Source organism: Dasypus novemcinctus, chromosome X, assembly GCF_030445035.2.
Source record: "Dasypus novemcinctus isolate mDasNov1 chromosome X, mDasNov1.1.hap2, whole genome shotgun sequence".
Classification (NCBI taxonomy): Eukaryota; Metazoa; Chordata; class Mammalia; order Cingulata; family Dasypodidae; genus Dasypus; species Dasypus novemcinctus.
Window position 1 is genome coordinate 26,468,451 of NC_080704.1, and position 12,013 is coordinate 26,480,463.

Here is a 12,013-nt window from a genome sequence, read left to right on the forward strand (position 1 = left end):
AGGTACTAAGATTATCCTCATTTTAGAGATGCAAAAAGTGAGGTGCAGAGCTTTCCCAAGGTCCCAGAGCTGTTGGTGGTGGAGCTGGGATTTGATCTTCGGTAGTCAGAATTTAAGCCCGTGCTCTCAACTACCACTATATGCCTACATTAGAAAACAGAAAACACACAGCTTGGCAATTATTAGAATCAGTTAGCAATAAAATACCAGAAACTAAAGACTTGAGAATTAAGAGGACTCTGAGTTTGGCAATGATGGAAATAAGAGGGGTTTAATTTTGGAAGACTTTTTGAAGAGGTTAGGTTTTCTACCATGTTGTTACAGAGTTGAAGGACATGGTAAGGTGCAGCAGGGCCCAAAGACAGAGGGTGGAGCAAGTACATGACATTTAGAGGAATACTGAGAAGGAAAGAAACCATGGTTAAGAGGGTAAGATAATTCTGGGAGACATTCTGGCTCCATTAGAAGGGTACAGAGCTAACTGGGATACATTACTGCAGCACCTGAGGAAGGAGATATTTTTAAGACTATGGATTCTCCTGAGAACAAAAATTTTGCATGCAGTCATTCCATTGAGGTACAACCTTAATCAGTTTTTATTCTGCAAAGTTACTTTTCAATATAAACAAGAGTTCATTGGTAAAGATACCACTCAACTTGTCTTTCTAGAGACTCTTTAGTTTCCTGTTGTCCTTGGTAGCTATTTAGATGAGACTGCCCATGTTAAGAATAAGCTAAACTCTGTGTGTGATACAACAGAAGCAGACTCATATTAAATTCTCAAAGCCCAAAGCAAATGGCCAGAAAAAGTGGTGTCAGGTGCCAGTGTCCAGCTTTTATTTTTTCTCTATTTTTTCAAAAAATGTTACATTAAAAAAATATGAGGTCTCCATATACCCTCCACCCCCCTCACCCCACTCCTCCCACATCAACAACCTCTTTCATCATTGTGGCACATTTATTGCATTTGGTGAGTACATTTTGGAGTACTGCTGCACCACATGGATCACTTAACTGTAGTTTACACTCTCCCCCAGTCCACCCAGTGGGCCATGGCAGGACATGCAATGTCCAGCATCTGTCTCTGCAGTACCACCCAGGGCAACTCCAAGTCCCAAAAATGCCCCCACATCACATTTCTTCTTCCCTCTCCCTACCATCAGCAGCTACCATGGCCACTTTCTCCACATCAACGCTACAGTTTCTTCCATTACTAATCACAATAGTTACATAGTAGAATATCAGTAAATCCACTCTAATCCATACTCTATTCCTCCAGCCTGTGAACCCTGGGATGGTCTGTGCTTTGACTGCTGAGAAGCACTGATTTCTAATTTTTCTAGGTAATTTTTCTCTTGTTTGCAATAAATTCCGAACTTGAACTCAGGAATCTGATCTAATTTCAATTGAATCTTCATGGGCAATTATCTTTTCCTTTCACCTGAAAATTTTGTCTGCCCTCATTTGGACTGTCCAGCTTCAGGGAGCTGGAGATGTGCCTACAATAGCCCGAACTGGCTGGACAGGAATCACCACTCAAAAGGGCAGAAGAAAGCATGAAAGCATTACACAATACATAAAAGTGGATTAAAGATAGGATGGAGGGAAGCAGATGTGGCTTAATCAATTGGGCTCCCGCCTACCACATAGGAGGTCCAAGGTTCAATTCCCAGGGCCTCCTGGCAAAGACACGCTGTCCTGTGTGGGGAGCTGGCCCATGCGGAGTGCTGGCCTACACAGAGTACTGCCCCACGCAGGAGTGCTGCCCCACACAGTGCTGGCCCACCTGGAGAGCTGGCGCAGCAAGATGACATGACAAAAAGAGACACAGAGGACAGAAAATAAGAGACACAGAAGATCAGAGAGCTGAGGTGGTGCAAGAGAATGATCACCTCCCTCCCACTCCAGAAGGTCCCAGGATCAGTTCCTGGAGCTGCCTAATGAGAACACAAGGAGACACAGAAAAACACACAGTGAATAGATACAGAGAGCAGACAATGGAGGGAGGGAGGAGTTATAAAGTTTTAAAAAATAATTAAATAATTATGTAAAAAAAAAAAGATAGGATGGATATGGCAGCTCAAACACCCAGGGGGGTACACCTTATTTAATGACAAACCATTAATGCCAGAATTTGACCCTACCTGCAGTCCCACTCTCAGCCATTCTTCCATACTAACTTATATTGTTTTCTACTGCAAAAACTAATTTAGCCTGCCCTGAAACTGATTTTTGTCTCTAAAAAAGTACAAAGAGCCTATGGTCTGGGGCAAACACTGCCTTAGTTACAGTCTCCTTACCATAGTCTGATCTGCTGTCTTGACCCCTTGCCGCTATCTCTAGGCCCTGCTCATTCCCCATTCCCTGGCTCCTAACCTAAGTAATTTTTTTTTCTTTTCTTTACTCTGTGGTAACGACCCTTCATATTTTAAAGCCAGGTGTTTCAAACAGTATTTCTTTCTTAGTCATAAGTTTTGGACTCTCATTTCAAAGACTTTTTAATGTGGTTATAGGTCTATTCATACTTCCTTCTCTTTAGGTTTTTGTTCTAAAAAGTATTATGAAACTATTTATAATGCTATTTATCAAGAGGATGAAACATAAAGGGAAAATGTTTTTCACATAACAGTAAAATGAAAAATGCAGGATACATGTGAATTTCCATGTAAAAATATTAACCACACACAGATAAAGAATGACAATAGATCAATTGCAATGAATGTATCTCACTAATGAAGGATGTTATTAATGTGAGGAAACATAGGAGGTGTAGGGAGCGGGGCATATGGGAATCCCTTATATTTTTTATGTGACATTTGTATAATGTAAGTATCTTTAAAAAAATTGTTTTAAATAGGGGTGTGAGGAAAAAATATACCAAAAGTAAGCTATAGACCACAGTTAGTGGTAATAGTCTGATCATGTTCTTTCACAATCTGTAACAAATGTTCCAAAACAATGTAAGGTGTTGGTGGAGGGGTGTTGTATAGAAATTCTGCACATTATGCATGATTGTTTTGTAAGCTCACAATTTCTCTAATAAAAAATGTATATTTTAAAAAAATGAATGACAATAGAAACTCCTCCAAATATGAACAATGGTTTTCTAAGGGTATAGTACTGATTTTCTGGATTTTTCAAATTTGTAGAGTATGTATAATTTCATACTAAAGCTTTCTGATTTTTTATGCAGTGAACAAAATTTCCCATTTTAACCATTTTAAAGTATACACTTCAGTGGTATTAATTACATTCTCAGTATTGTGCCACCATCACCACCAACCCTTACTAAGAGGTTTTCACGACAGAAATTTTACACCCATTAAGAAATAACTCCCCATTCCTCCTCTCCCCTCAGTTTCTGGTAACCGCTAACCTACCTTTTGTCTCTACGGATTTGCTGATTCTAAATATTTTGTATAAGTGGAAGCATACAATAGTTGTCCTTTTGTATCTGACTCATTTTACTCAACACAATGTTTTCAAGGTCCATCCACATTGTAGCATGTATCAAAACTTCATTCTTACAGCTGAATAATATTCCACTGTATGGATATATCACCTTTTATTTATCCATTCATCTGTTAGTAGATACTTGAGCTGCTCCCATCTTTTGGCTATTATAAATAATGCTCCCATGAACATTGGTTACAAGTATCTGTTTGAATCCCTGCTTTCAATTCTTTTGAGTATGTATCTAGGAGTAGAATTGCCTCCTCTTTGCTCATTTGGTTAGATCACTTGCTCTGGAGGAAGCCAACTGCCATGTCATGGGAACACTCAAGCAGCCCTATGGGGAGGTACACGTGGTGAGAAACTGAGGTGTCCTAACAACCAGAACTAACTTTCCAGGAATGGGAGTGATCTGTCTTGGAAGTAGATTCTCAAGCCATGGTCAAGCCTTAGGATAACTGTAGCCTGGACAAACATCTTGATTTTCTCCTCAAGACAGACTCTGAATCAGAACCACCCAGCTAAGCAGCTCCCAGATTTCTGACCCACAGAAATGATTTCAGATACCAAATGTGCATTGTTTCAAGACACTAAGGTTTTGGGACAATTTTTATGCAGTAATAGATAATGAATACAGCTATGTTATACAATTTTCACAAACATTATTTTAATATATATATACACATACATGTAAGTATAAATAACTATTTTGACCTGAGTTATCTTTATTTGTTGACAAATGTAATGTCTACATGAAAAGGTTGGAAAAAGTCTTTTTTCCCCCCAATAACTTTTGTTTCTTCTCAAATAATTATACTGAAAAGTTACTTTCCCAGCCACTATAAAATGCTGGCTTAGATCTTCCAAAGTATTTTGCTTCCCATGCTATATGCTTAAAAAGCAAAGAAAACTGCAGTCTTCATATCTACAAAGAAGAAAAATTAAAACAAAATGAAAAATAATTTACCTCAAAAATATTTCCCTTGTGTTATGATCAGAGAAATGACCTGTATGTTATGCCATCTTTAAAGGGCTAAGGGCATATATGGAGGTCCTTGGGATGAAGGTCTCAAGGATCTGTACTTGTTATAATGTTACTGTCTAACAGGATACAAAGGAGGTAGAGGGAAAAAAGCTGTTGTTAAGGTGTACAGCACTTCAATCTGGTCTGGACAAATTACAAGTGTCTTTCATAAGAGCCCAAATCAGATCGGTTAGTATACCCATACCTCATATTATTGTGCTTCACTTTATTGCATTTCACAAATACTATGTTTTCTTATAAATTAAAGGTTTGTGGCAACCCTGTGTCAAGCAAGTTCATTGACACTAGTTTTCCAACAGCATGTGCTCACTTTGTGTCTCTGGGTCACATTTTGGCAATTCTTCCAATATTTCAAACTTTTTCATTATTAGTATATCTGTTATGGTGATCTGTGATAAGTGATCTTTGACACTATTATTGTAATTCTTTTGGGGCACCATGAACACCCCCAAATGAGATGGCGAATTTAATCAATAAATGTTGTGTGTGTTCTGACTGCTCCATCGACCAACCATTCACCCACAACCATTCACTTGTCTTTCTCCCTCTCTTCAGGCCTCTCTATTCCCCAAGTCAAAATTAACTAATTTCAACCTATTGAAATTAGGCTGGTTAATAACCCTACAATGTCCTCTCATTGTTCAAGAGAAAGGAAGAGTCTCTATATTTTAAATCAAAAGCTAGACATGATTAGGCTTAGTGAGAAAGGCATGTCAAAAGCTGAGAACAGCTACAAGCTAGGCCTCTTGCACCAAATAATTAGTCAAGTTGTGAATGTAAAGGAAAAGTTCTGGAAGGATATTAAAAGTGCTACTCCAGGGAAGCAGACTTGACCCAATAGACAGGGCATCCGCCTACCACATGGGAGGTCCATGGTTCAAACCCCAGGCCTCCTTGACCCGTGTGGAGCTGGCCCATGTGCAGTGCTGATGCACGCAAGGAGTGCCCTGCCACACAGGGGTGTCCCCCGTGTAGGGGAGCCCCACGCACAAGGAATGCGCCCTGTAAGGAGAGCCGCCCAACGCGAAAGAAAGTGCAGCCTGCCCAAGAATGGCACCGCACACACGGAGAGCTGACACAACAAGATGATGCAACAAAAAGAAACACAGATTCCTGTGCTGCTGATAAGGATAGAAGTGGTCACAGAAGAACATACAGCGAATGGACACAGAGAGCAGACAACTGGGGAGGGGGGGGAGAAGGAGAGAAATAAATAAAAAATAAATCTTAAAAAAAAAGTGCTACTCCAGTGAACAAGTGAATGATGAGAAAGTTAAACAGGCTTATTGATGATATGAAGAAAGTTTTAGTGGTCTGGATAGAAGACTGAACTACTCACAATATTCCCTTAAGCTAAAGCCTAATCCAGAGTAAGGCTCAACTCTTCAATTCTCTGAAGGCTGAGAGAGGTGAAGAAACTATAGAAGAAAAGTTTGAAGGTAGCAGAGACTGGTTCATGAGGTTTAAGGGAAGGAGCCATCCCCACAACATAAAAGTGCAAGGTGAAACAAGTGTTGATGTAGAAGTTGCAGTATGTTATCCAGAAGATCTAGCTAAGATAATTGATGAAGGTGGGTACACTAAACAACAGATTTTAAATGTAGATGAAACAGCCTTCTATTGGAAGAAGATGACATCTAGGACTTTCATAGTTAGAAGAGGTCAGTAGTCTCCAAAATCGATCCAAGAACTTCCATCCGCAAAAGATTACACCTCACTGAAGGCTCAGATGATGGTTAACAATTTTTAGCAAAAAGTATTTTTAAGTAATGTATATATATTTTTTAGACATAATGCAATTGCACACTAAATAGACTACAGTATACAGTAAATATAACATTTATATGCACTGGGAAGTTCTTTATTGTGATATTCACTTTATTGCAGTGGTCTGGAACCAAGCTCACAATAACTCTGAGGTATGCTTGCAGTTTTTAGTCTGTCCATTTTCCTTTACTGTGAAGATGCTTCAGGCTAAGAATCTCTTGACTATTTTAGTTATTTACATTAATTAAAGGAAAGCCACAAGGGATCCAAAACGATTGTGTAATATTAATTAAAGCAAAGCCACAAAGGATCCAAAATGATTGTGTAAAATTCTGGTACTTCATGGAAAACAGTTAACCTTAACTTTTGATTTTATTGAAAATGCAAACCCTTCAGTGCCCTTTCATAGTTCAAAGCAATATAAATTCATCGTAAAAAACAAGCAACAAAAAATGTAGAAAGCAAAGTGCTGGGCATCCTGTGGAGAAACTTTTTTCTGTCTATTTGGTATTAATCTTACAAACTTTTATATGCATGTAAACTAAATGTGATTATCCCACATACACTATTCTGTAGTCTTTTTAAAAAATCATTTAGTAGGTTGTGGTATTATTCCCTTATCAGTGACTATAAATTTACCCTTTTAAAATAAACGCTTGTTGTTCCATCGTATGGATGGATATATGAGTTCATGCCAGTTTAGATATTATACACAACATTGAAATGAAACACCCTTTGGATACTTACATGATTATGTCTTAAGATTAATTGCCTAAAAGTGAATTCTTGGGTCAAATGGTATGCATATTTTAATTTTGAAACAAAATGCAAGATTGCCTTCTAGAAAGGTAAGTCAGTTTTGATTGCCTCCACGGTGTAGGAGAGCAACTGTTTCCCCACACCTTCATCTACCCTGGGCATCAACAACCTTTTTCATCTTTGACAGCATGGCAGCTGGAACAAATACCACCATGTTGTCAGTTTAAATTATACTTCTCTAATTATTGTGAGTTTAAACACAATTATATGAATTTCCTAAAATTTCCAGTTTATGTCCTTTGCCCATTTCCTTATTGAAGTGTTTTTTTTAATTGATGTGTAAAATCTCTTTACATAATAAGAATATGATCTTAAACCTGTGGCATCTTTGTTATGTGTCTTTTAATCTGATGTTTACTGTCATTTGTCATGCCAGCATTATATTACTATTACTGTTATTACTATTACAATTATTATTTATTTGTGGTCAAATTTATCTAAATGTATTATGTAGTCTATTTGTACCAGGTAATGCTCAGTAGGAAAAAACACATAGTCTACTCAACTGCTTATCAAACTGCTCTGAAAAACATACCAGATACATAACACAGAGTAATGAAAGAGAAATTACAATGATACTGAAAGCAACTTCAAAGTTAATCTAGCTTAAAATCAAACCCTCTAACCTTTAAGGAAAGAAAACCCTAAAAATTTCCTTCACTTACCTTTCTAGAAAAAGTTTCCCATTCTCCAATATGGCACATTTTAAAGTAAGATTTTACTAAAACAAGTGTCAAAGGTCAAATGATCATGTGATAATTTATAAGTACCTATAATATATTCAGTGGATCATCAAGTATATTCATAAAATAATTCCTGGAAAGGGAAGAAGAGATATGATGTAGGGGCATTTTCCGGACTTGGAGTTGTCCTGAGTGATACTGCAGGGACAGATGCTGGACAGTGTATGTCCTGCCATGGCCCACTGGGTGGACTGGGGGAGATAGTAAACTACAATGTAAACCATTATCCATGTGGTGCAGCAATGCTCCAAAATGTATTCACCAAATGCAATGAATGTGCCACAATGATGAAAGGGGTTGTTGATGTGGGAGGAGTGGGGTGAGGTGGGTAGGGGTTATGTGGGAACCTCTTAAATTTTTTGAATGTAACATTTTAAAAAAACAGAGAGAGAAAAAAAAAGAAAAAAATAATTCCTGGGAAAAATATAAAGCTATAAATAATAATATTATATTTTTAAAAAGATTTATTTTTTATTTATTTCTCTCTCCTTCCCCCTGCTCCCAGTTGTCTGCTCTCTGTGTCCATTTGCTGTGTGTTCTTTTGTATCCACTTGTATTCTTGTCAGTGGCACTGGGAATCTGTGTCTCTTTGTGTTGCACCATCTTGCTGCGTCAGCTCTCCGTGTGTGTGGCCCCACTCCTGGGCAGGCTTCACTTTTTTTGTGCAGGGCGGCTCTACTTACGGGGTTCACTCCTTGCACATGGGGCTCCCCTATACAGGGGACACCCCTGTAAGGTATGGCACTCCTTGCATGCATCAGCGCTGCGCAAGGGCCAAGTTCACCACATGGGTCAGGAGGCCCTGGGTTTGAACCCTGGACCTCCCATGTGGTAGGCAGATAATCTAGCCATTGAGCCAAATCCACTTCCCAATACTAATTTTTTAAACACCACAAAATCCTTTTATATATTTTAACTAGTTGCCAATCTATCTGCACTAAATTTATGAACTCAGGCCAACAGAGAAAATCTTCCAATGAGAAATCATCAGTGGACTTCAAAGAACTGATTAAAACAGCTCCTGAATCATACCCAATTTATATCTATTATTACAAATAGAATTATTTTGGTCTCTAAAACCAATGGAATACAGCTCTTTGGGATTTTTTGAAATATTTTTTGTAGTTAACAAATCTATATACTCCCAAATGTCATATATATATTTTTCCTTTCAGTTGTACATAAATGTTGTTTTGGTTAATAAAATATATACCAGTGGCGGACTTGGCCCAGTGGTTAGGGCGTCCGTCTACCACATGGGAGGTCCGCGGTTCAAATCCCGGGCCTCCTCGACCCGTATGCAGCTGGCCCATGCGCAGTGCTGATGCGCGCAAGGAGTGCCCTGCCACGCAGGGGTGTCCCCCACGTAGGGGAGCCCCACGCACAAGGAGTGCGCCCCGTAAGGAGAGCCGCCCAGCGCGAAAGAAAGTGCAGCCTGCCCAGGAATGGTGCCACACACACAGAGAGCTGACACAACAAGATGACGCAACAAAAAGAAACACAGATTCCCGTGCTGCTGACAACAACAGAGTGGACAAAGAAGACGCAGCAAATAGACACAGAGAACAGACAACTGGGGTGAGGGGAAAGGGGAGAAAAATAAATAAATAAATCTTTAAAAAATTAAAATAAAATATATACTCATTTAAAAGGGAAATTAAAATTATCCACTGACCATTTTAAAGTGTACAATTCAGTGGCATTTGGCATATTATCAGAACTGTGTAACCATTACCTCTAGCTCATTCCAAAACCTTTTCATCATCCCAAAAGGAAACACCATACCAATTAAGCAGTAATGCCCATTACCTACTCCTTCCAGCCTCTGGCAAACAAGATCTGCCTTCTGTTTCTATGGATTTACCTATTTGGTATATTTTATAAAAACTGAATCAAACAATATGCAACATTTTATGTCTAGCTTCTGTCACTTAGCATAATGTTTTCAAAGTTAATCCATGCAGTAGGATGCTGTAGCATTGTATCAGTACTTCTTCCCTTTTTTGGCTAAATAATATTCCATTATATAGCTAAACCATATTTCCTTTATTCATCAGTTGATAGAAATTTGCATTGTTTCCATCTTTTTCTTATTCAGAATAGTGCTCTCAAGAACATTTGTGTACAAGTTTTGTTTGAATATCTGTTTTCAGTGCTTTGAGATATAGAAAAGAAATTGTTTGATCATATGATAAATCCACATTTAACTTTTTGAGGAACTGAAAAACTCATTTCAACATAAGCTTCATTAATTTACATTCCCATAAACAATGTTTGAGGGTTCCAATTTCTCTATATCCTTTCCAACATTTTCTATCTTCCATTTTTTAAATTAAACTCACCCTAGTGGGTGTGGTGTTTCATTGTGGTTTTGATTTGCTTTTCCTTAATGGATAGTGATGTTAAGCATCTTTTCATGTGCTTTTTGATCATTTGTGTATCTTCTTTGGAGAAATGTCTATTCAAATTGCTTATCCATTTTGTAAAATAGTTATCATTTTGTATGGAGTTATAAAAGATATTTATATTTTCTGAATACAAGACCCTTATCAGACATATGATTTTTCTACCATTCTTTAATTTTTTCAATTCCTTGATAGTGTCCTTTAATGTGCAAAAGTTTTCAATTTTGATGAAGTCCAATTTATCTAGTTTCTCTTTTGCTGGTTGTACATTTGGTATCACACCTAAGAATATGGTAGTAAACCATATTCTTAATTGTAAGAAACAATTACCATATCCAAGGTCATGAAGATTTAAGCCTAGGTTTTCTTATATTGAACTCTTAAATTTAGGTTATTAATTGTGAGTTAATTTTTCTTTAAGCTGTGAAATGGGATCCAACTTCATTCTTTTGCATGTGAATATCCAATTTTTCTAGCTCCACTTGTTGAAGATAATATTTCTTTTCTCATTTAATGTATTTGGAAACCTTATTGAAATTCAGTTTGCCATAGATGTATAGGTTCATTTCTGGACTCTCAAATCTATTCCACTGGCCTATGTGCATATCTTTATGTTGTACCACACTGTTTTTATACTGTGATTTTGAAGAAAGCTTTTAATATGGGAAGTATGAGACCTGTAACTTTGTTTTATGTTTTTGAGAATGATTTTACTATTTGGGATTCCTTGCAATTCCATATTAATTTCAGCATCAGCTTTTCCATTTATGCAAAAAAGATAATAGAATTTTTATATGGATTGCAATGAATCTGTAGATCACTCTACTGTAGTATTGCCATCTTAACAGTGTTAAGTCCTCTGATGCGTGAAGACAGGATGCCTTTCCATTTATTTAAGTTTTCTTTATTTCTTTCAGCAATGTCTTAGAATTCTAAGTCTATTTTTCTTGCACACCCTTGGCCGAATTATTTCCTAAGTGTTCTTTTAGATGCTATTATAAATGGAATTGTTTCTGTTAATTTCATTTTCAGGTTGTTCATTGCTAGTGCATATAAATACAACTGATTTTTGCGTATTGATCTTCTATCCTTCATCCTTGCTGAATTGATTCATTAGCTCTAATAGCTTTTTTAAATATACTTATTTTTTAAAAAGAAAACTTAAATTACATAAATGTTACACAAAAAATATAGCACTCCCACATTTTCCCACATCAACAACATCCTTCATTAGTGTGGTACATTTGCCACAATGGATGAACACATCTTGGAGCACTGCCACTAAGCAAAGATTATAGTTTACATTATAGTTTACACTATTTCCTGCACATTTTTGCAAGTTATTACAAGATACACAATGGCCTATATCTGTCATTGCAATGTCATTTAGCATAATTGCCAAGTCCCGAAAATGCCCCCAAATTACACCTATTTTTCCCTCTCTATCCCCTCAGAACCTTCAGTGGCCACTGCCTCCATATCCATGATAAAAGTTCTTCCATTGCTAGGATCATAACAAGTCTACAGTAGAACAACTGTAAATATACTCTAGTCCATCATTCATTCCCCAATCCTGAGGATTCAGTGATGGTGATGCCCTCGCCACCTCTAACTGAGAGGGGCTTAGATCCCATGGGGCAGATGGATGGGACTTTCTTGCTTGCAGTTGCAGACTCTCTCTGTTCCTTCAGATGGTCATTGTCAGTCATTATCTCCTTGTTAGTTGTCCTGGGTGAGCCCAATGAACTGGAGAGTAACTTTTGACAAATAAAGCAGGGGAG